This window comes from Manis pentadactyla, chromosome 7 (genome assembly GCF_030020395.1).
Source record: "Manis pentadactyla isolate mManPen7 chromosome 7, mManPen7.hap1, whole genome shotgun sequence".
Lineage (NCBI taxonomy): Eukaryota > Metazoa > Chordata > Mammalia > Pholidota > Manidae > Manis > Manis pentadactyla.
In genome coordinates this window covers 33,776,626-33,799,472 of record NC_080025.1, presented here as the reverse complement: position 1 = coordinate 33,799,472, position 22,847 = coordinate 33,776,626, and the positions used below count along the sequence as shown (strand labels likewise).

The following is a 22,847-nucleotide window of genomic DNA, read 5'->3' as shown; positions in this document are numbered from 1 at the left end:
GAAAGAGTCTGAACTGATAGGCTCATGCTAGAGAAAGGCAGCCATTTTTATAGGTACCATTGTGAGAAGCTGCAAGCGATTTCTCAGCAGGAAGTCCTGGCAACTGGAGTCATCAACAGCCAAGTTACACCACGGAGGCCAGACACCAACAAGGACACACACACTTTGGAGAAAAAAATTCTAAGCTGCACTGAAGCCTGTGCAAAACTATGGAGTGTATATAGTCTCAGAAAAGCCTCTAGCATTAAAAGTAGGGTCATTTGATTCCATGCTAAGTGACCTTTTCCCCAGAAGTCATCAGGCTGCCAAATGTATCTGCCTTTCTGATGATAATAAGCAAGTATAATTCAGGGTAATGTAACAGCAAAGAACTATATTCAATTTTCACTAAAATTATCAACCACTATAAATCCAATTATTTTGATTATAGGCTCCAGTTGGGATTATGCTCACTTGCAGGCATTCAGTTTCAACTTATTTAAACTCTCCAGTCGCCTTCCTGGTACCTTTCACAAGAAAAGTCACACAGCCTCCGCATTTGGGTTTGAAACGGCCAATGATTGTTCTGCAGTAACTGAGCAACTGGAATAAAATTTCAAGGGCTTCTCAATTCTCTTGGCCACCTGTTCTTCCTTGGTGTCTGAGAGGACTCAAGCCAATGAGGCTGAACGCTGACAGCTGTCACTCTATGTAGCCTGCAGCTTTGGGGCTATGTGTCTGTCACTCTGTTATGATTAAATGACACATAAGAAGCACAAACTGGGCCAAGCCTAATAATCTATTACATTAATAGTCATGGCTAAAGTGTTTCTTAAAAACACTCCAATTAAAGGCAACAGTATCTATGGTAACAAAATAAGAAGTCGTGTCTGCCACCCACCAGCCTCGTGACTTTTGAAAGATCACTAGCCTCTGTACTTTTTCATCTGTAGAATATAAGAATCAAATTAAATGATCACCACCTAGAGCTAACATTTGAGAAATCTGTGCTCCCTAAACCTAGAGGCTCACAGTCACGTGCCTCCAGGGCAATGGCATTTGGTATTCTGTGATTACATTACAGGGACAGTTAATATTACTCATGCCGAGTTTCTGCAAGTTGATGGTGATTTTCACATTAGAATTTCAAACTGGACTGAAATAAAGTATTTATTTTGATAGAGTAAGGCTTAGCTTGGAGTTTGAATTAAGAGAAAGCTTAGGCTAACAGTTAACTTGGGTTCATATTTATTTTACTAATGTTAGCTTTACATTATATAGTGATATACTATTTCCTCCAGGAAATTTGTATGCCATTATAAAATTCTAATGAAGTAGTTAATGCCACTATATTCTAGACATAAGGCACACTGCTAGTGAACACTATTAATTGCTTATTCAAAAACCAATTGCCTATTTACAAAACCCAAGACATATATCTCAGTATGCTCAGCAGAGAAAATGAATGCATCCTCTGCCTCCGTACTCTTTTCTTTCACAGTCAGTTCCAGAATGACTGGGACAGACAGTCCCAGGTCCAGGGCTGTAGCAGTTTACAGTCAGCAATAAAGTATTATAAGGCACCTCTTTATTTAAGACTGTTGGCACCACTATCACTGATACCAAAACAGACAGCAGGATGGAGCTGGGGAGCATCAAAAGACTTAAATTTCTATTTTCTAGAAACTTTTGGAATTTCTTAAATTCTAGCTCCATTGCTACCTCCTGACAAGTTATTTTTTCTCTCTCTGAGCCTCCAGGTTTCATCTTTATTTAAAGAACCAGTAGGAAGTACTTCCCAGGGCTGTTGCACGAAAGAAATAAGGGAAATATGTATGTCAAATAGATGGCGCAGCGCTCGGAACACTGTGTGGAAACCAGCTCCTTCTCCCCTCCTCTTCCTCCGGCCCACCCCTAAGCGAGTCACTGCGGAGCACGACACAGAGGAGGCCGCCTGGCAACGGCTCTCCCTCCGACCACAAGGTCACAGCAAGGGCTGCTTTCCACGTGGTTTCCACCCCGCAGCAGCAACTGGCCTCATCCCGCAGCAGGTGAGCGAGGCACACGTGGTCCTTGTCACAGCACCTCATCGGCCATGTAAAGTGACTGTCTGTCATCTCTACTTAAATATCCAGTGATGTGGAAGGGGCAGAAGATGGCGGCGTGAGTGGAGCAGCGGAAATCTCCTCCCAAAACAACATATATCTATGAAAATATAACAAAGACAACCCTTCCTAGAATAAAGACCAGAGGACACAGGACAATATCCAGACCACATCCGCACCTGAGAGAACCCAGCGCCTCGCGAAGGGGGTAAGATACAAGCCCCGGCCCCGCGGGAGCCGAGCGCCCCTCCCCCCAGCTCCCGGCGGGAGAAGAGCAGGCAGAGCGGGAGGGAGACGGAGCCCAGGACTGCCGAACACCCAGCCCCAGCCATCCGGGACAGAGTGCAGGGCGCTCGATACTAGGAAAACAGGGCAGCAAGAACAGTGAGCGGGCACTGGAGGCTGGGCGACAGAGGACATAAGAAAAGCGGGCGACCATTTTTTTTTTGCTTTTTTGCTGTTTTGCTTTGGCGAGCGCTTTTTGGAAGTCTTAAAGGGATAGGGACCCCAATACTAGGGAAACAAGGCAGCAAGAACAGTGAGCAGGCACTGGAGGCTGGGCGACAGAGGACATAAGAAAAGCGCGCGACCATTTTTTTTTTTGCTTTTTTGCTGTTTTGTTTTGGCGAGCGCTTTTTGAAAGTCTTAAAGGGATAGGGACCCCAATACTAGGGAAACAGGGCAGCAAGAACAGTGAGCGGGCACTGGAGGCTGGGCGACAGAGGACATAAGAAAAGCGCACGACCATTTTTTTTTTTTTTGCTTTTTTGCTGTTTTGTTTTGGCGAGCGCTTTTTGGAAGTCTTAAAGGGATAGGGATCCCAATACTAGGGAAACAGGGCAGAAAGACCGGTGAGCAGAGGCCTGAGGCTGGCACCGGAGAATAAAGAAAAACGAACGACCACCCCTTTTTTTTTTTTTTTTTTTTTATTAAAAACTTTTTTTTTTTTTAATTAAAAAATTTTTTTTTCTTATTTTTTTTTTGGTGGTCGTTGTTTTGTTTTGGCGGGTGCTTTTTGGAAGTCTTAAAGGGGCAGGGCGGGTCACTTAATCCAGAGGTAGGGAATCCGGGATCTCTGGGCACCCTAACCCCTGGGCTGCAGGGAGCAGGCAGGCCCCTTACGGAGATAAATAGCCTCCCAGCAGCTCCTGCTCCAACGCGACTCCACCATTTTGGAGTAGCTGGCCGAGCCAGGCCACGCCCACAGCAACAGCGGAGATTAACTCCGTAGCAGCCGGGCAGGAAGCAGAAACCCTGTCTGCGAGCAGCTGCGCAGCACAAGCCACTAGAGGTCGCTGTTCTCCCAGGAGAGGAGGGCCACAAACCAACAAGAAAGGAAGTTCTTCCAGCCGTCACTCGTCCCAGTTCTGCAGACTATTCCTATCACCATGAAAAGGCAAAGCTACAGGCAGACAAAGATCACAGAGACAACACCAGAGAAGGAGACAGACCTAACCAGTCTCCCTGAAAAAGAACTCAAAATAAGAATCATAAACATGCTGACAGAGATGCAGAGAAATACGCAAGAGAAATGGGATGAAGTCTGGAAGGAGATCACAGATGCCAGAAAGGAGATCGCAGAAATGAAACAAACTCTGGAAGGGTTTATAAGCAGAATGGATAGAATGCAAGAGGCCATTGATGGAATTGAAATCAGAGAACAGGAACGCATAGAAGCTGACATAGAGAGAGACAAAAGGATCTCCAGGAATGAAACAATATTAAGAGAACTGTGTGACCAATCCAAAAGGAACAATATCCGTATTATAGGGGTCCCAGAAGAAGAAGAGAGAGGAAAAGAGATGGAAAGTATCTTAGAAGAAATAATTGCTGAAAACTTCCCCACACTGGGGGAGGAAGTAATCGAACAGACCACGGAAATACACAGAACCCCCAACAGAAAGGATCCAAGAAGGACAACACCAAGACACATAATAATTAAAATGGCAAAGATCAAGGACAAGGAAAGAGTGTTAAAGGCAGCTAGAGAGAAAAAGGTCACCTATAAAGGGAAACCCATCAGGCTAACGTCAGATTTCTCAACAGAAACTTTACATGCCAGAAGAGAATGGCATGATATATTTAATACAATGAAACAGAAGGGCCTTGAACCAAGGATACTGTATCCAGCACGACTATCATTCAAATATGACGGTGGGATTAAACAATTCCCAGACAAACAAAAGCTGAGGGAATTTGCTTTCCACAAACCACCTCTACAGAACATCTTACAGGGACTGCTCTAGATGGGAGCACTCCTAGAAAGAGCACAGCACAAAACACCCAACATATGAAGAATCGAGGAGGAGGAACAAGAAGGGAGAGAAGAAAAGAATCTCCAGACAGTGTATATAACAGCTCAATAAGCGATCTACGTTAGGCAGTAAGATACTAAAGAGGCTAACCTCGAACCTTTGGTAACCACGAATTTAAAGCCTGCAATGGCAATAAGTACATATCTTTCAATAGTCACCCTAAATGTTAATGGGCTGAATGCACCAATCAAAAGACACAGAGGAACAGAATGGATAAAAAAGCAAGACCCATCTATATGCTGCTTACAAGAAACTCACCTCAAACCCAAAGACATGTACAGACTAAAAGTCAAGGGATGGAAAAACATATTTCAAGCAAACAACAGTGAGAAGAAAGCAGGGGTTGCAGTACTAATATCAGACAAAATAGACTTCAAAACAAAGAAAGTAACAAGAGATAAAGAAGGACACTACATAATGATAAAGGGCTCAGTCAAACAAGAGGATATAACCATTCTAAATATATATGCACCCAACACAGGAGCACCAGCATATGTGAAACAAATACTAACAGATCTAAAGGGGGATATAGACTGCAATGCATTCATTCTAGGAGACTTCACCACACCACTCACCCCAAAGGATAGATCCACTGGGCAGAAAATAAGTAAGGACACGGAAGCACTGAACAACACAGTAGAGCAGATGGACCTAATAGACATCTATAGAACTCTACATCCAAAAGCAGCGGGATATACATTCTTCTCAAGTGCACATGGAACATTCTCCAGAATAGACCACATACTAGGCCACAAGAAGAGCCTCAGAAAATTCCAAAAGATTGAAATCCTACCAACCAACTTTTCAGACCACAAAGGCATAAAACTAGAAATAAACTGTACAAAGAAAGCAAAGAGGCTCACAAACACATGGAGGCTTAACAACACGCTCCTAAATAATCAATGGATCAATGACCAAATCAAAATGGAGATCCAGCAATATATGGAAACAAATGACAACAACAACACTATGCCCCAACTTCTGTGGTACGCAGCAAAAGTAGTCTTAAGAGGAAAGTATATAGCAATCCAAGCATATTTAAAAAAGGAAGAGCAATCCCAAATGAATGGTCTAATGTCACAATTATCGAAATTGGAAAAAGAAGAACAGATGAGGCCTAAGGTCAGCAGAAGGAGGGACATAATAAAGATCAGAGAAGAAATAAATAAAACTGAGAAGAATAAAACAATAGCAAAAATCAATGAAACCAAGAGCTGGTTCTTTGAGAAAATAAACAAAATAGATAAGCCTCTAGCCAGACTTATTAAGAAGAAAAGAGAGTCAACACAAATCAACAGTATCAGAAACGAGAAAGGAAAAATCATGACGGACCCCACGGAAATGCAAAGAATTATTGGAGAATACTATGAAAACCTATATGCTAACAAGCTGGGAAACCTAGGAGAAATGGACAACTTCCTAGAAAAATATAACCTTCCAAGATTGACCCAGGAAGAAACAGAAAATCTAAACAGACCAATTACCAGCAACGAAATTGAAGCGGTAATCAAAAAACTACCAAAGAACAAAACTCCCGGGCCAGATGGATTTACCTCGGAATTTTATCAGACATACAGGGAAGACATAAAACCCATTCTCCTTAGAGTTTTCCAAAAAATAGAGGAGGAGGGGATACTCCCAAACTCATTCTATGAAGCTAACATCACCCTAATACCAAAACCAGGCAAAGACCCCACCAAAAAAGAAAACTACAGACCAATATCCCTGATGAACATAGATGCAAAAATACTCAACAAAATATTAGCAAACCGAATTCAAAAATACATCAAAAGGATCATACACCATGACCAAGTGGGATTCATCCCAGGGATGCAAGGATGGTACAACATTTGAAAGTCCATCAACATCATCCACCACATCAACAAAAAGAAAGACATAAACCACATGATCATTTCCATAGATGCTGAAAAAGCATTTGACAAAGTTCAACATCCATTCATGTTAAAAACTCTCAGCAAAATGGGAATAGAGGGCAAGTACCTCAACATAATAAAGGCCATCTATGATAAACCCACAGCCAACATTATATTGAACAGCGAGAAGCTGAAAGCATTTCCTCTGAGATCGGGAACTAGACAGGGATGCCCACTCTCTCCACTGTTATTTAACATAGTACTGGAGGTCCTAGCCACGGCAATCAGACAAAATAAAGAAATACAAGGAATCCAGATTGGTAAAGAAGAAGTTAAACTGTCACTATTTGCAGATGACATGATACTGTACATAAAAAACCCTAAAGACTCCACCCCAAAACTACTAGAACTAATATCGGAATACAGCAAAGTTGCAGGATACAAAATCAACACACAGAAATCTGTGGCTCTCCTGTATACTAACAATGAACCAACAGAAAGAGAAATTAGGAAAACAACTCCATTCACAATTGCATCAAAAAAAATAAAATGCCTAGGAATAAACCTAACCAAAGAAGTGAAAGACTTATACTCTGAAAACTACAAGTCACTCTTAAGAGAAATTAAAGGGGACACTAACAGATGGAAACTCATCCCATGCTCGTGGCTAGGAAGAATTAATATCGTCAAAATGGCCATCCTGCCCAAAGCAATATACAGATTTGATGCAATCCCTATGAAACTACCAGCAACATTCTTCAATGAACTGGAACAAATAATTCAAAAATTCATATGGAAACACAAAAGACCCCGAATAGCCAAAGCAATCCTGAGAAAGAAGAATAAAGTAGGGGGGATCTCACTCCCCAACTTCAAGCTCTACTATAAAGCCATAGTAATCAAGACAATTTGGTACTGGCACAAGAGCAGAGCCACAGACCAATGGAACAGACTAGAGAATCCAGACATTAACCCAGACATATATGGTCAATTAATATTTGATAAAGGAGCCATGGACATACAATGGCGAAATGACAGTCTCTTCAACAGGTGGTGCTGGCAAAACTGGACAGCTACATGTAGGAGAATGAAACTGGACCATTGTCTAACCCCATATACAAAAGTAAACTCAAAATGGATCAAAGACCTGAATGTAAGCCATGAAACCATTAAACTCTTGGAAGAAAACATAGGCAAAAACCTCTTAGACATAAACATGAGTGACCTCTTCTTGAACATATCTCCCCGGGCAAGGAAAACAGCAAAAATGAGTAAGTGGGACTATATTAAGCTGAAAAGCTTCTGTACAGCAAAAGACACCATCAATAGAACAAGAAGGATCCCTACAGTATGGGAGAATATATTTGAAAATGACACATCCGATAAAGGCTTGACGTCCAGAATATATAAGGAGCTCACACGCCTCAACAAACAAAAAACAAATAACCCAATTAAAAAATGGGCAGAGGAACTGAACAGACACTTCTCCAAAAAAGAAATACAGATGGCCAACAGACACATGAAAAGATGCTCCACATCGCTAATTATCAGAGAAATGCAAATTAAAACTACAATGAGGTATCACCTCACACCAGTAAGGATGGCTGCCATCCAAAAGACAAACAACAACAAATGTTGGCGAGGCTGTGGAGAAAGGGGAACCCTCCTACACTGCTGGTGGGAATGTAAGTTAGTTCAACCATTGTGGAAAGCAGTATGGAGGTACATCAAAATGCTCAAAACAGACTTACCATTTGACCCAGGAATTGCACTCCTAGGAATTTACCCTAAGAACGCAGCAATCAAGTTTGAGAAAGACAGATGCACCCCTATGTTTATTGCAGCACTATTTACAATAGCCAAGAATGGGAAGCAATCTAAATGTCCATCAATAGATGAATGGATAAAGAAGATGTGGTACATATACACAATGGAATACTACTCAGCCATAAGAAAAGGGCAAATCCAATCATTTGCAGCAACATGGATGGAGCTGGAGGGTATTATGCTCAGTGAAACAAGCCAAGCGGAGAAAGAGAAATACCAAAGGATTTCACTTATCTGTGGAATATAAGAACAAAGGAAAAACTGAAGGAACAAAACAGCAGCAGAACCACAGAACTCAAGAATGGACTAACAGGTACCAAAGGGAAAGGGACTGGGGAGGATGGGTGGGTAGGGAGGGATAAGCGGGGGAGAAGTAGGGGGGTATTAAGATTAACATGCATGGGGGGGTAGGAGAAAAGGGAGGGCTGTACAACACAGAGAAGGCAAGTAGTGATTCTACAACATTTTGCTATGCTGATGGACAATGACTGTAAAGGGGTTTATAGGGGAGACCTGGTATAGGGGAGAGCCTAGTAAGCATAATATTCGTCATGTAAGTGTAGATTAGTGATACCAAAAACAAAGAAAAAAAAAAAGGGCAGTTCCTGTGTGGTAACCTCCAACGAGTTCTACACAAGGGTATAAAGGGCATATAAAAGTGTAGGCAAAGGGTCTGTTTGTGTTTATACAGAGGATCAAAGCCTAATTGGGCTACCCCGAAAATGAACTAAGATACGATATGAAAAAGAACTTCCAACATCTGCACTCTCTAGAAGACTCATGCCAGAAGATGATCATCAAAAAACCCCAACAAAGATCCACGCACTGCAACAGCTGTAGATGCACTCATCCCACCCGTTCCTGGACTTGCCATGGGAGTGAGGAAGGAGATATCTAAGCTGGCCTGTGCATACAGTAAAACAACAAATTTGACTGGATCTATACTGTTGGAACTCAACCAAGAATTTGGAGAAGTGCAAATTGTAGCGCTCCAAAGTCTTACAACTACAGACTATTTACTGTGAAAAGAACATATGGCATGTGAACAGTCCCCAGGAATGGGTTGTTTTAATTTGTCTGATTTCTCTCAGACTGTTCAAGTTCAGTTGGACAATATCCACCATGTCATAGATAAGTTTTCACAAATGCCTAAGGTGCCTAACTGGTTTTCTTGGTTTCACTGGAGATGGCTGGTAATTACAGATATGCTTTGGTTATGTAACTATACTCCTATTATGTTAATGTGTGTGCGCAATTTAAGTAGTAGCTTAAAACCTATTCATGCTGAAGTTACTCTACAAGAAGATATGCCAAAGAAATAATCAATCTTCCCATGTTTTCTTCCGCCTGCTACTTCTACAGCTTTTCTTCTTCCTTCCTAATTACAACCCTTAAATAGAATTCATGCCTTGTATCAAATTTACCGAGTATCATAATTCTTCCAAGTGGTAAAGACACCTCAAGACAAATGCTGGGCATAGAAGCCACAGGGCATAAATATGCAAAGATGTAAAAAGCTAACCTTTTCAAACAATAAGGCTTCTCTCTCACTTACCAACTTCACATTTCCCTGTATGGCCCCGGAAGATGACTGGTTAGCCAGAGACGGGTAAGATTCCTCAAGGGAGGAACAACCTAAGACAGGCACAGTCGCAGGGGGGCCATCAGGTGAGAAATTGGGGATCAACAGAGGTGAGGCTTAGAACCTCACCCCCCCTGTTCTGAGAGAAATCTTCTGCATACGTGGATGTTTTATTGCCCTGGTCTAGCTTGGATTAACACATAGTCTACAGGCACACACCTGATCATCTACATGTGCTCTCTTACAACACTAAACTATGTTTTCTACCTTTACCTTGTATCTACCTACCACTTCAGCAGTTTATTAAAAATAATAATAATAAAGAGAGAAATGTAGTATCCACACATAAATCAAATATAAAAACCAAATGAGTATTCATATTTGAACTGACTGTTTAGAGTTCATAATGCATGAGCAAAACCGAAAGTTTCTGTGATGACTGCCCTTGTACTGTTCACTATGTAACTTATTCATTATGTAAGAATTTGTTCTCCATGTAAGAACTTGTTTGTTATGCCTCAGAAGATTGGAGACTGACTAAAATTAGGCTTGGGGTGGATTAATGATTGTGCATTGAGCATTGACTCCCCTATACAGAATTTTATTGTCGTTAACAACCATTTGATCAATAAATATGAGAGATGCCCTCACAAAAAAAAAAAAAAAAAAAAGGACAGACTTCCAATGGTAAAATAAATAAGTAACCGGGATGTAATGTATAGCATAAGGAATATAGTCAAGATATTGTAACAGCTTGGTAGGGTGATAGCTGGAACCTAGAATTATGTATATAAATGTTCTACCACTGTGTTGTACACTTGAAACTAATGTAATGTAATACTGTGCGTCAACTACCCTTCAATAAAAAATAATTATTTAAAATAAAAATAAAAAAAAAATAAAAAAAATAAAAAATCTGAAGAGATACTCACAATGTAACAAGAGATCAAAGTGGAGTGGAAGATTTGTATGGTCTGGTGAGTGTTTGATGATCATTTGAAAATAATGTATTTGGCTGTTGTTGGATAGAGTGGTCTATAAATATTAGATCAAGTTCGTTGAAAAAAAAAAAAAAAACATCCAGTGATGTGGCCTTTTCCACAAGCTACCACTCCTCTGCAGCGTAGGTTTGCTGGGTGTCCTTGGCGCTCTCCGCCTTCCCCTGGGCCCTTTCCTGGCAACGCCACGGGAGAACTTACTAACAAAGAAGATTCCCAGGTGTGACTGCCTCCCTTGAGGAGCTCAGGAAAGGACCCCCAACAGGGCTGCCCCTCTTGACCACTTCTGTTCCCCTCCCAGCAACCTCCAGGAGCTCACCTGCAAGGGAACAGTGCCAGCGCCCCAGCATGTGACAGCCAGCAGAGAGAGGCCCGGGGGCTGAGCACCTCTGAGCCAGAGCATCACATCTGTTTTCTTTCAACATGAAATGTTGCCCTTTAGGAAACATATCCAAGATCAAAAAGAGTTGTGAGATGGAGACACCCCTGCAGCCTTGGAGAAAAGAAATGGAATGTAGCAGCCTCTTCCAGGCAAGGAGATTCTCAATTGCCAGAACATACAAGCCCAAAGGGGAGCTTCTCAAAAATGTAAGTCACCTGCACCATGCAGGCCACAGAATCAGAAACTGCAGGACTGGGATTGGGAGGTGTATCTCCTGAAAGGGCCGAGTCAGAACTTGAGAAACGCTGGCTTAGTCGATGACCACCAGTGAGATGCCACTCAAACATGGAATTGGGTTTCCATCACGGGCAGTGCTGCTCAAAGGCTGGCTGGGGGGCAGTTCTTAAAAGGGCTGAGAAATGTCCTGCTGGAAAGGGTGCTGTGAAGAGGGCTGGGAACCACAGGTCAAACCAAACATCTGTCTTTATCTTAAATGCCCAGAACCTTTAAGAAGCAGGGTGAGCTGTGCCCTAGAGCAGAAGATTCCTATACAGTATTTTTCAAACTATCTGATCAGAAAATTCTCCTTTTGAGAGCATCCCAGAGCAACCATCATCTGTGGAAAACACTACGGGAAGTACTGGTCTGAGGTAATTGTACTCCATTGATTGTCTAGAGATTTCTGGAAAGGACCATCTGGTAAAAACAATCATTTCAAAATGTGTTTGTGCTCCTGCCCTCAGGGCTGGAGTTCAGGAAAGGGCCATCATTGAAAACTGGTTCCACTAGAAAATGAGCATAGCATCAGGTGAGGAGGACCCTGTTCCCAATTCTCTCCACCTAGCATGCTACTGTGAACTCAACACGTTCCTAACTGGGTCCCAACATAAACAAACCTAAGTAATCGATAATAACTAGTAGGTTGTGAATGAAAATGAGACAGTGCACACCCCACTGAATTTCCTGGAAGAAAGTTGCCAGGCATATTCACATTCTCAGCAATTCTGCAAACCACCTTGCGTAAGGATGAGGCTACCATGTGCTGTTATTCTACAAGCCAGTGACCAGGACACAAACACCTCTGTGCCCCAAACGGTCCTCAAAATGGGGCTGCCTCCCAACTTCAGGTCAGGTATGTCACAGTCACCAAGGGGCATGGCTTTCTTCCCTGTGCCCCCTTCTTAAGTATCCACACAAGCAACAGACAACCAGCTCCCATACTACCTTTTGTAACCAACATTACAAATACACAACAACCAAACAGCCAGAGGAAAGGTGGTAACTGCACACAGTGTGGTGAGCATTTCACAGTGTGTGTAACTGTCAATTCAGTATGCTGTACACCTGAAACTAACAGTGTGTATCAACTATATTTATAGTTTTTTTAAAAAGCCGTAGGCAGGGTATTAAGTTGGTCATGACAAATACTATCCTCAATATCATATTCTAGCCAATGAGAACTCTTTGCAAACATTATTATTATTTCTGTATATGAAATAAACTGCATCTAAGCAAACTTAAAAAGAATCCAGTAACTCATATCCTACCAGAATGCTGACTGCTTAAGTATAAACACCACCCACAAATATACCCATAAATGATAGTGTGTCATGTACACCATCTCCATATTGTTGAGTACATCCTATCTAGGAGTTGGAAATATAGCAGCAAACTGAGATAAAAATTCCTACCCTCATGAAGCTTTTAGCAGATCTAGGAATCCAAAGATTCAGCAAGTTAACTAGAGTTCTGTCATTTCCATTTTCTTCCAAAGTTTATCCACTATAGTAGTTTAAGGTCCCTCTGATCACAAATATCTTGGATTTTTAGAGCTGAAAGAAATGCCTTTGGGAGCTCTGGGCATGGCCTGAATTCAAGGCAGGTGGACAGGGGGCCTAGATCCCGGCTGTACTTACATGTGACCTTAGATGGTCCTTATACTTCTCTGGGTCTCAGAATCATGATCTGTTAAGCAAGGAGTGAGTCAAGCACAGTGGCCCAGGGGTGTCTGGAAGTGTATGGGGGCAGGGGTACATTCTGGCTGGCACAGTGACACAGCAAGCAGGCCCAGGAATGCTGGATGCCCTGCATGCTGCAGGGCAAGCCTGACTCAGGTCACTGACCTTCGGAGATCTGAGCTGGGGAGATCCGCTGTACTCAATTTGGGGCCTTTTCAGGACACCATGCCATTCCATTCTTTTAAGGACTGTCCAGGGTGACATGCTCCCTGATTTGATTTGGAATATAACCCTATAGCCAGGGTCATAGGCTGGAGCAGGCTGTGGAGCTGCCTTAAAGGGAAAGCCATCTGCCAAGACCCTCATGCTGATGTCCTCTGCCTGGGTACAGCAGGCAGCCGCGAGTTACTGTTCTGAAGCTACCCAGCTTTTCACAGACCCAGTTCCTATCAGGAAAGTCTTTTCATAGATGAATCTCAAATATTTAAAATTAAAATTATTATGTCAATTAGATCTAATTTTACTAGGATGTAGCTAATTTGCACAGCTATTGTATCTTGCTGTGCAAAGATACAAATCTTATTACAACCCAAGATTTATAGCATTCTTCCAAAGCCTGAAGTGAATAATGCTAAAATATGTTACAAGAAAATCACTAATCCATAGAAAATAAGCAGCTTGTGGGGAGAAACATATGGGAACAAACCAAAAAGTACAAAAATCTTACCAAATTAACTATGTAGTCAAACAGCTATTCTTCTATTCACTGGAAAACAGGGTGTAATGCAATACTATCCAAGAGGTAAAATCAGGCCTCTCTAGGACCATGCTATGGGCTCCTTGAGGGCAAGAGCTGTTAAACTCCTCCCCAAGTCTCCAGCATCTAGCAATGGCTGACTCCAAGCTAACATTTGTTAAATTAATTAATTCATTAATTAACCAACAAATGCCAGAATTCAAACTGTGTCAGCTGGGTAAAGAAAAGGGAGGGAGCAGTGATCAGAGATTGGCTTTTCCACTTTAGAATAATGTAAAAGTTGTTATCATATTAGTTAATGCTGACAATTTACTGCATGCCTACTATGTGCCTGGTACTTCACAAGCACCAATCTCAATCCTTAAAACAACACTAAAGGTACCATCCGTCCTATTTTCCAGATGGAGAAAGTGAAGGCCAGAGGGGTTATGTAATGCAGAACACATGGCTACAAGAAACAGTGCTGAGGTTCCAATCCTGTCTCTGGAGACCTGTGATGCCAAACTGCCCCTCCTCTGGGAAAGGTCCAGCAATAACCCTAACACCAAACTTAATCCACAAGTCAACCCACGGCGGGAGGGAGCCTGGAGGAAGATAAGCCAAGTCTTGGTGAATGAGCAGGAACAGGCCCAGGAGATGAGCGTGGGAGGATCTCCCGGGGAGAGGACCCAGCAAAGGCACTGGCCCCGGGGGAAGGGGGCCCTGCCAGGGAGCACAGGGGGTGGTGCAGCATGGCCGTACACCAGGACACGGGCCACCCCAGAGGCGCTGGGATGCAGCCAGCAGATTTCAGACCTGGGAGGCAGCCTGAGCAATGACATACTTTAGAGAGGCCATGGGGTGGCAGGGTGGAGGGTGAGGAAGGCAAGGAGACAGGCAGGGAGAGCCCAGACTGGCCCAAGCTGACGTGATAAATAAGGGCCTGAGATACCTCTGCCAGTGGAGCAGAAGGGAGGTGGGCGAATTCGAGAACAGGCAGGCACGATGGTGGCACTTGGTGACAGACCGCATAAGCACGGTGAATGGAAGTAAGGATGCCGTCAGGGATGCCTTCTGGGTATCTGGTTTGGGTAACCGGGTGGGAGCTCAGCTGGGGACACTAGTGGAATGGGCTGGTGGGCATGCTGGATGGATGGCCAGGGGCCCATGGTAGCATGAGCTGGGGGATAAACACAGAAGTCAGCAGGAAAGGGATGACAGATCGCCACTGGGACTGCAAGAAACTACACAGGTGGTCCAGAATGAGAACCAGAGACTGGAACACCGCCATGTAAGGGCCAAAAAGAGGACTCTGCAGGGACAGCCAGAGAAGCAGGGGAAACCGCAGCGCTTGTCATCACATTACACCAGCCACGGGAAGTGAGCTTCAAGGACAGCGGTCAAAGTGTCCAACGCTGGAGAGAAGTCTGGTCGCACCTGATACCCACAATCCGGCTTTCTAAGTACTAAAAGTTAGAGTTAAGACACCTTGCATCAAATTACAGTGAGATGAACAATAGCACTGAGGTGGAAACACACAACAAGGATTTCAGGCAAAGAAAAGTTAGAGGATCGGGCAACACGAACACCACAACACTGGCCCGCACGCCGGCGGTTAATCCACCGGTGGGTGCAGCTCACGGCAGCCTGAGGCCACAACTCAAATCAGGACAGTTGTTCCAAGGCTCTGGGTAAGTGTTTTAGTTCTCTTGCTGCAAACAAAAATTATCACAAAAGTCTAATTTATAAATCATACGATGGTATTTAATTTAGGTTTAATTTAATCCTTTTTTTCCCCTATTAAGACCTCAGTTCCTTGGCATATATCCCACAGACTTGGGACAGGTTGGCTATTCACATGTTTTATAAACTTAGAAAGTACATATAATGATACAAGTAGTCCTGACTCCAAGTTTTCATTATATATGAATTTAGGTTCTGTGGGACATTCTTCCAATAGATTCCTTTCCTACTTAAAATAGCCTAGTTGATCTCTATTTCTTACAACCAAGAATCCGAAATAATAATAATATCCAATATTTTAAGTTCCCGGGAATAGAATCTTAAGTATTAGCTATAATTATGTTCTAAGAGAATAGACATTTTAAATTTTAATACATAGGAAAAAAGACCAGAAGCTCAAAGTGTAAGTTTTTCCTTTGCAGTGAATATTAGCTCTTGGAAAACATCACTTTATTTTTCTCATTTCTCTGCAGATGACTGACACCTTCACCAGAGACTGGATTCCAGTCCAAGAACTGGCACTTAGTAACCACAAGTGCATTTAAAGTCTAACATGTGGTAAGCCCCATATGTTTGTTCAGCTGAAGATGTACAACTCTTTGTTAAAACATTTAAGTGTAAACATTAACTAATATTTCTAACCACCATCTATTTTTAAGGGACTTTAGGAAAAATTTTTAAGTATCAACGTGGATTAGCTTCCCGGTGGTCAAGATGAATTTTGTTTTCCTTTTTTCTAGAGTCCCTGACCACAATAAGATCATGTTTGTAACATGAAAGAAAATGCAAGCAACAGTTGAGCTGGAGTTTCCAGAAGGTTATAATTCTTTTTCCCACCCTCCGACTCTAATTTTCATCCCCACTTTTCCCTCAATCCTTTACACACCAGATCCTTCTCCAATAGATCCTTACCTTACCTTCTCAGCAAACGTGCCCCATATCAAGTTTCGTTTTAAGTTCTTCAGGGAAGATATGATGCAGTGGATCAGAACCTTTGAGTAAAAGAGAACTGCTTCCTAAGAGTCAGTTGAACAGCTTGAAAGGGCGCTCTTTCCAGCACCGGAGGGTTATTTACGATTGTGGAGCTACAGTTTTGCACATGCAAGGTTCAGCAGTGTGATGGGGGAGAAAAATGACATAGGCGGGCGCTGAATGAGCAATCAAATCAAACCTGGAGTTTGTCATGCCCTCTGCTTGTGGCCGAACAAACATTTCTGCTCTTAATTCATAAGAGTAATTTTTTAAGTGTCATACAAGCATTTCTGGATGAGCAGTAAGACTGTATTATCTTTGTTGAAGAAAAACAGGTGAAGAAGTTGATATTTTGAATCAGATTTTAACTGGAAATACAGGCAACAATAAGAAAAGGAGAAATAAAGCCTAAAATTAAATTCTGATGATCTTATCAATGTAAATACAGTCATTTTTGTTACATAATACATTTTTAAATAAAAAAGTGATTAAAAAATCTGAGCAAATAAAAAATAAAGTGCAAGGAAGAGAAAGTCCCCAAATCAAAAAAATTCCTTTCAATTTCTTTTACTCTTAAAGGATTAATTCTCTTTTCAAAAGCAAGGTCTTTGACTTAGTTTTTGTTATTTTTAATTGTGGTAAAACACATAGGACATAAAATTTGCCATCTTAATGATTTTTAAGTATACAGATCAGTAGTGTTCAGTATATTCACACTGTTGTGCAACCAATCTCCAGAACTTTCCATCTTGGAAAATTGACACCCTGTACCAATTAAACAACATTCCATTCTCCCTGTCCTCTGCCCCTGGCACCCACTTCCACTTTCTGTCTCTATGAACCTCATAGAAGGGGAAGCACACGGGATTTGTCTTTTTGTGACTGGCTTATTTCACTTCACAGAATGTCCTCCAGGTTCATTCTGGTTGTAGGTGTCAGGACATCCTTGGTTTCTAAGGTTGAATGCTGTCCCGTTCCCCTTATAGACCACATTTGTTAATCTACTCATATTCTGATGAACACTTATTTCCAACCTTCTCCAACTTACTTTTTCTACAATTTAACTTGGCAGGCGCTGGTGCTGAAGCCAGACCACCTGTGTTCAAATCCCTCACCTCCACGGCAGCACAGAAAATACAAATGTTAAATATAATATTGTATATTACCTACACTTCCGTAAAAAATATCCCAAAAATCGGGTAAAAGAAAATCGCCCTGGAAAGCAAGTGCTTGGTGAATGAAAACACTGCCATTGCTGGGTTTTCAGATACCAGAAATTTATTCCAACATTTGTTCGTGAGTATGAACAAACACATCCTGGATGAGGAAAGTGCAGAGACAGGGCCTCTTCCAGGACAGTGGTGGCCAAAGGACGGCCGTGGGACAGGCAGATAACCACCAGCACTGGAGATATGGGATGACAGGCAGTGCGAGGGCACTGCCCCACTCTGGGCTGGCATCAGGGCGGGCTTTCCAGAGCCGAGTCCTAGGAAGGAGTCGGGAGGGCACGCAAGGCAGGAGGCGCTGCAGGCGGGGAACAGCAGAGCCAGCTGTGTAGGGAGAGGCTGAGGCTCAGGACGGGAGGTGGGAAGCTAACTCAGGGAAAAGGGAAAGCCCCCAAACTGACCAGAAAAGACAGAAAGAGGCCTAAACAAATGTCCGTCAATAGGAGGAAATGAAAGCCCGTGCGAAGGCATGTGTCCCTGGATGCCCACTCTGGCGCCAGCGTGGATCTCTTGACCCATGCCTGTGGGGCCGCCTCACCTGCTGGAAACAAACCACAGTTCAGGGGAGAAGGGAAAGCTGTAGCAGCAAAAGCTGACGTGCATTAAAAGCTTATGGACTTGATGTTACACCTCATTCCATTAAATGGGAATATTTTAGAAGTCTAAGAACACGTCCCACAAAAGGCCACTTTACACAATACAAACTACTTAATTCTCCAGTTTTTCAAATACGAGGAACTTGTCACATCACCACATTACAGTTCTATATTAGTATTTATTTATAATGCCCACTTTATTCAAAAACAACACTGAATCAACTACCATCTTATGCTATTTGGCAGTCACATTTCATAGGTTATAAAATTTCAAAAAAACCTACAAGGTTATTTGCCTATGAAAAGAGTTTCTAGTTCAAGACACTAGCCAGGAGCTCACTGGACCACCAAAATGAGAACAGACAGGTCTGAACCCTGCTCAGGGAAGAGTCAGGACACTGCTGTGCCAGCAGTGATGATGACGCAATGCCACGTGCCCGCATGGAGAACGCGGAGGGGCAGGGGGTGGGGGAGGCACTTCAGGGTGCGAACACCCCTTATGGACTTTGCCATTCACTCCCCCACGCATCCCCTCCCCTGGTGCCTCACAGCGCCAGGAGCTGTTCTGGGTGTTGAAGGCGTCTGCCCAGGAATGCTCCATGGAGGGCATTGCTGCTAAAAACTAAGTAAAAGTTCCCTGGGTAGGGTGGCCAGGAGGAAGCTATTCCGGGCAGAAAGAAGAGTGTGGGGTCCAACTGAGCTTCAAGGGGTCACAGCATGGGGGTGGGGACAGGCTGGGGGCAGGCTCAGGAGCACTCCTTTCCCTTGGCAGGAGGAAGGGACTAGGGTATGTGGGAATGAGGATACCCTGCAGGGTGGGGAGAGGCTGGGAGCACAGCAACAGGGCATGGAGTGTGGGTAAAAGCACTGTGAGCAGCCCATCACGGAGAGGGAATGCTGGTGGAACAGGCTGCATGAAGGACGTGCCCACGACACCAGGAGAACCCCGCTGGCAAACCGCCTACGGCCTAACACTGTGAAACATTCCAATCAATTAGCTACCCCCGCTTGGATTCCATGACCACCAGCCGTCCGTGTGCTGTATCTGCCTACCAGCCAGAGAATATAACCCAGGTGCTCTTTCCCCAGGGTCCACATTTGTTCCTCACAAGTTTGGGGGGGACCCACTGCTAAAGGACACTTGAGTCCCTGGGCCTCTGAAGGACTCAATCTATCAGGAGCAGCTCCTGGAAAACTGCTTTCCCAAGCTCATGGCACTGCCAGGTGGAGCCTCTGCTCAGGACCCACAGCACTGTGACAGCCACCAACACCCAGCTCAGGCCACACGGCCTTGCCCTTGTGCCACCCTGTCCTGCTACTCTGCTGGCTTCATGTTAGAGCATCGACTTCCTGTAACTCTGTGTCTGGCCAAGGAGGCTTCAATGAGCTTTTGATGGCTTCTCTCTTCTGTGAAGTTGCCTTTGGCTCTTTTCTACTATTATCCCAAGGTTGTAATAATTACAGTCCACATGGGGTTCTAATGATGATGTTCTCACCTTCATCATCTGACTCATTCTCAAAAATGCTAACCACCACAGACCTTAGATTACAACAAATCCATGTGCCCCTTAAGTTAGTCCTGACTCACTTAGGCCTCTTAGCCACTTGACTTTCGACTCTGAACATAACTTGTGAAGAACTGTCCTTTGGTTACTTTCATTTGTATTATTAACTTTTGGGCAAGGTTGTTTTTATTTTTCTATTAAAAGTAACTCAGTTACAATTCCTTTTAAGTCCCACATACTCTGGTATGTAAGTATAAAGCAGTTCATTATGCAAAATCAAATCAAATGCTTTGACTTCTACTCTTTTATCTTAATGAGTGTAACAAAAGTAAAAATAATAAAATGCACAATCCTGAACAAAACCTCTGTAGAAATCTGTTAAATGAAGAGGAAGGGCAAGGGAAGCTTCTTCAAGATAAGTATACACTGAGCACAGCTGACCTGTTTCCACCTTCTTGTCTGCTGAACCATTTCTACAGAAAACTAAAAAAGGTCTGCCCTGCTGAAGACACAAACCATATAAGCCATTTCCCATTTCATACTGTTCATGTTGAAATGCAACATTATGAAGTCCCTAAGGTTCTCAGGGTTTTTTTTAACTTGAGTTTTGCCAGATGTAATAAAATATCTTATTGCAGAGAAATTCAAAATGACGGGTTACAAGACCAGAACTAAAACAATATTTATATTTGTCCTCAGACTAACATCAACCATACAAAGCCATTAGGGTCCTCCTACACTAAGAGTTCCACAAAGTATACCCCTAAGATATTAAAAGTTAGAAAATAAGATCATTCTTCAATTTCCTAACCAATTCATTTAAATAATTACTTTGTAGCATGGTCAAAATTATGGTTCCCACTTGATCCTGGGGTAAATATTTGAGAAAGCTTAAAACTCTGTCACAACTTCCAAAAGGAAAACAAATGTTCCTATTCAAATGAACATTTTTTTTTAAGAATTATGCAGTTCTTCTAACTACATTATGGGTTTAAGTCATTTGCCACTTTAATAAGAGATAAATTCTGAATAAGTTTGGAAAGTTAAATGTAGATTACAAACTTTACCAAGTGAATAGGATTCAAAGCAACCAAGTAATTGCATTCCTTTGAAAAAGTATTCATATCTTAAAATAGTAATTTGTTATTAATCAGACTATTCAAAGTAAAATGAAATTGAAGACATTTCAAACATAGCCAGAATACCGAATACAACTCAAGATGAAACCCAGGTTCGCTTCTTAAGTAATTCATGATTAAATAGGCTCACTTACCTGGAAGCCTAAGAAAAGCAGGTCAGGAAGGAGCTGGGAACTACAGCATTCCTCCACTGGGCAAACATAGCTCGGCTTCCCTCCTTGAAAGAAAACGGAATCTAAAATATAAAAAAATAAAATAAAATAAAAATAAGAGGTAGCTCCTGTGTATCTCCCTGTCTCCAACGTAGGTGATACTACAAAATGGTAAAATTTGAAATCATTTAAGATACCAAATACAAACTCATCCAAAGTATTGCCACACACACACAAAAAAACCAGTATGGTATTTTCCCCTCCCTATTTTAAGGGGTACGATACAAAATATTCGTTTAAAAGAACACACATAAGCAAGGTTTAAAGTAAATGGTGGAAGCCATGTAGAAGCGTGTGTAAAACCAAAGCGGAGCCACATTCGAGAACGAAAAAAAACACCGAAAAACACACCCCCGCAAGCAAACCTCGCCAGGCAGAAACGTGCCCGCGGCCCACGCGCTGCGTCCCGGCCGCGCCCGGCAGGGGAGTCTCGGTCCGCGCGGCCGCCGCTTGGCTCCAGAGCGACGGGGCCGCCCCCCCGCGAACGCGCTGTGCTCGGCGCCACCAGTTTTGTTTTTTTTTTTTATGGTTCCAGATGAAATGTTTAAAAAATGCTATCAAGTCCTCCTGGAAGTTTCCCCAGGGAAGGAAAGGGCGCGTACGCCGCGATGGGCTCCGAGGGCGCCAGGGGGACCCGGCCCTCCTCCCGGGCGAGCCCCGCCCGGCCGCCGCGGCAGAAGGACCTCCGGGACCCCAGTTCCAGCCCCGCGACCCCGAGGCCCCGCCGGGCTCCCCGCGCCCAGAGCGCGCGGGAAGGCGCGGCGCATACGGCCGCGCCCCACCCCGACCCACCCGCGCCTTTGCGGAATTCCGCCGGGGGCCCAGATGTGTCCACGAAGGTAACAGCAGATGCGGGAGAGAACAAGCAAAACATTCTGGAGGCAGAGGCAGGACAAATGTTCTGGAAAAGCCTCCTGCTACATAAGCGTTAAGAATGCTATCTTCAATTAATTAACGCAGACTCATCTTTCCCAAGAGTTTTCATAATGTTACCTCATCTGTCTTTATAATTCAAGTAATAGCAAAAAGTGAAAAAAAAAAAATTTAATACTATTGTTCTCATGTCACGTGCTGGAATTAAAAATAGTCCAGAATGGTTAGAGGAGGCCAAAGACATAAGCGCAGGTCTGTGACCCTAGTGCCTTTTCCATCTTTTCCATGGGGACGCGCCCCCCACCCCAGTCACTGCAGAAGACCTATCTCATTCTGGTTTCTTTCTTCAGCTAAGTTGGAAGTTTTTCCTCTGAGACTTTGCCACTAACATGATCAGAAGTGTGAAGTTACTACCGTGGAAGTTTGGGGTCCGTTTATATCCACGAGCTTACCTGTTTACAGTGGGTTCAGTGTTAAAAGGGGCCGGCCAGCCCGAGCCCCATCATCCCAGGCCCCCCACGGTCCCCCATTTCCAGCAGGACTGCAGGCTGCCGCTCTGGCTTTGCTCTCACAACCCACTTCCGCCTCTGCCTGGCTAAATAATCTGTGTCTAAATGGAACTGCAGTTGGCAGAAAGATAGCAATGCCAAAGTGGAATAATCACTTGGACCTGAATCTGCCTTGTTTTCCATCCTTGACAACAAATAATGTCACTCCAGAGCCTGCAGGCCAAGGGTTGAAATGAGTTTGTAATTTGGCTTCCATTCTCATTCTCAACCACTTAAATTTTCTTTTCTGTCTTTTAGCGACGCAGAGAGCAGCTTT

General features: G+C 43.2%; 1 protein-coding gene across 10 annotated transcripts in view; it reads right to left on the bottom strand.

The window, feature by feature from the left end:
- The window catches only part of CSGALNACT1 (chondroitin sulfate N-acetylgalactosaminyltransferase 1), a 350,833-nt gene that overhangs the window by 153,393 nt on the left and 174,593 nt on the right, over window positions 1-22,847 (bottom strand). For 6 of the 10 annotated variants that reach the window (XM_057505244.1, XM_057505246.1, XM_057505249.1 and 3 more), the window contains one exon: window positions 21,072-21,172. The gene's annotated coding sequence lies outside the window, so the exon portion shown is untranslated. Of the gene's footprint in view, window positions 1-21,071; window positions 21,173-21,399; window positions 21,419-21,500; window positions 21,651-22,474; window positions 22,608-22,847 lie in introns of those variants that run through there. The other 4 variants (XM_036896289.2, XM_036896291.2, XM_036896292.2 and 1 more) reach the window with 4 other exon arrangements.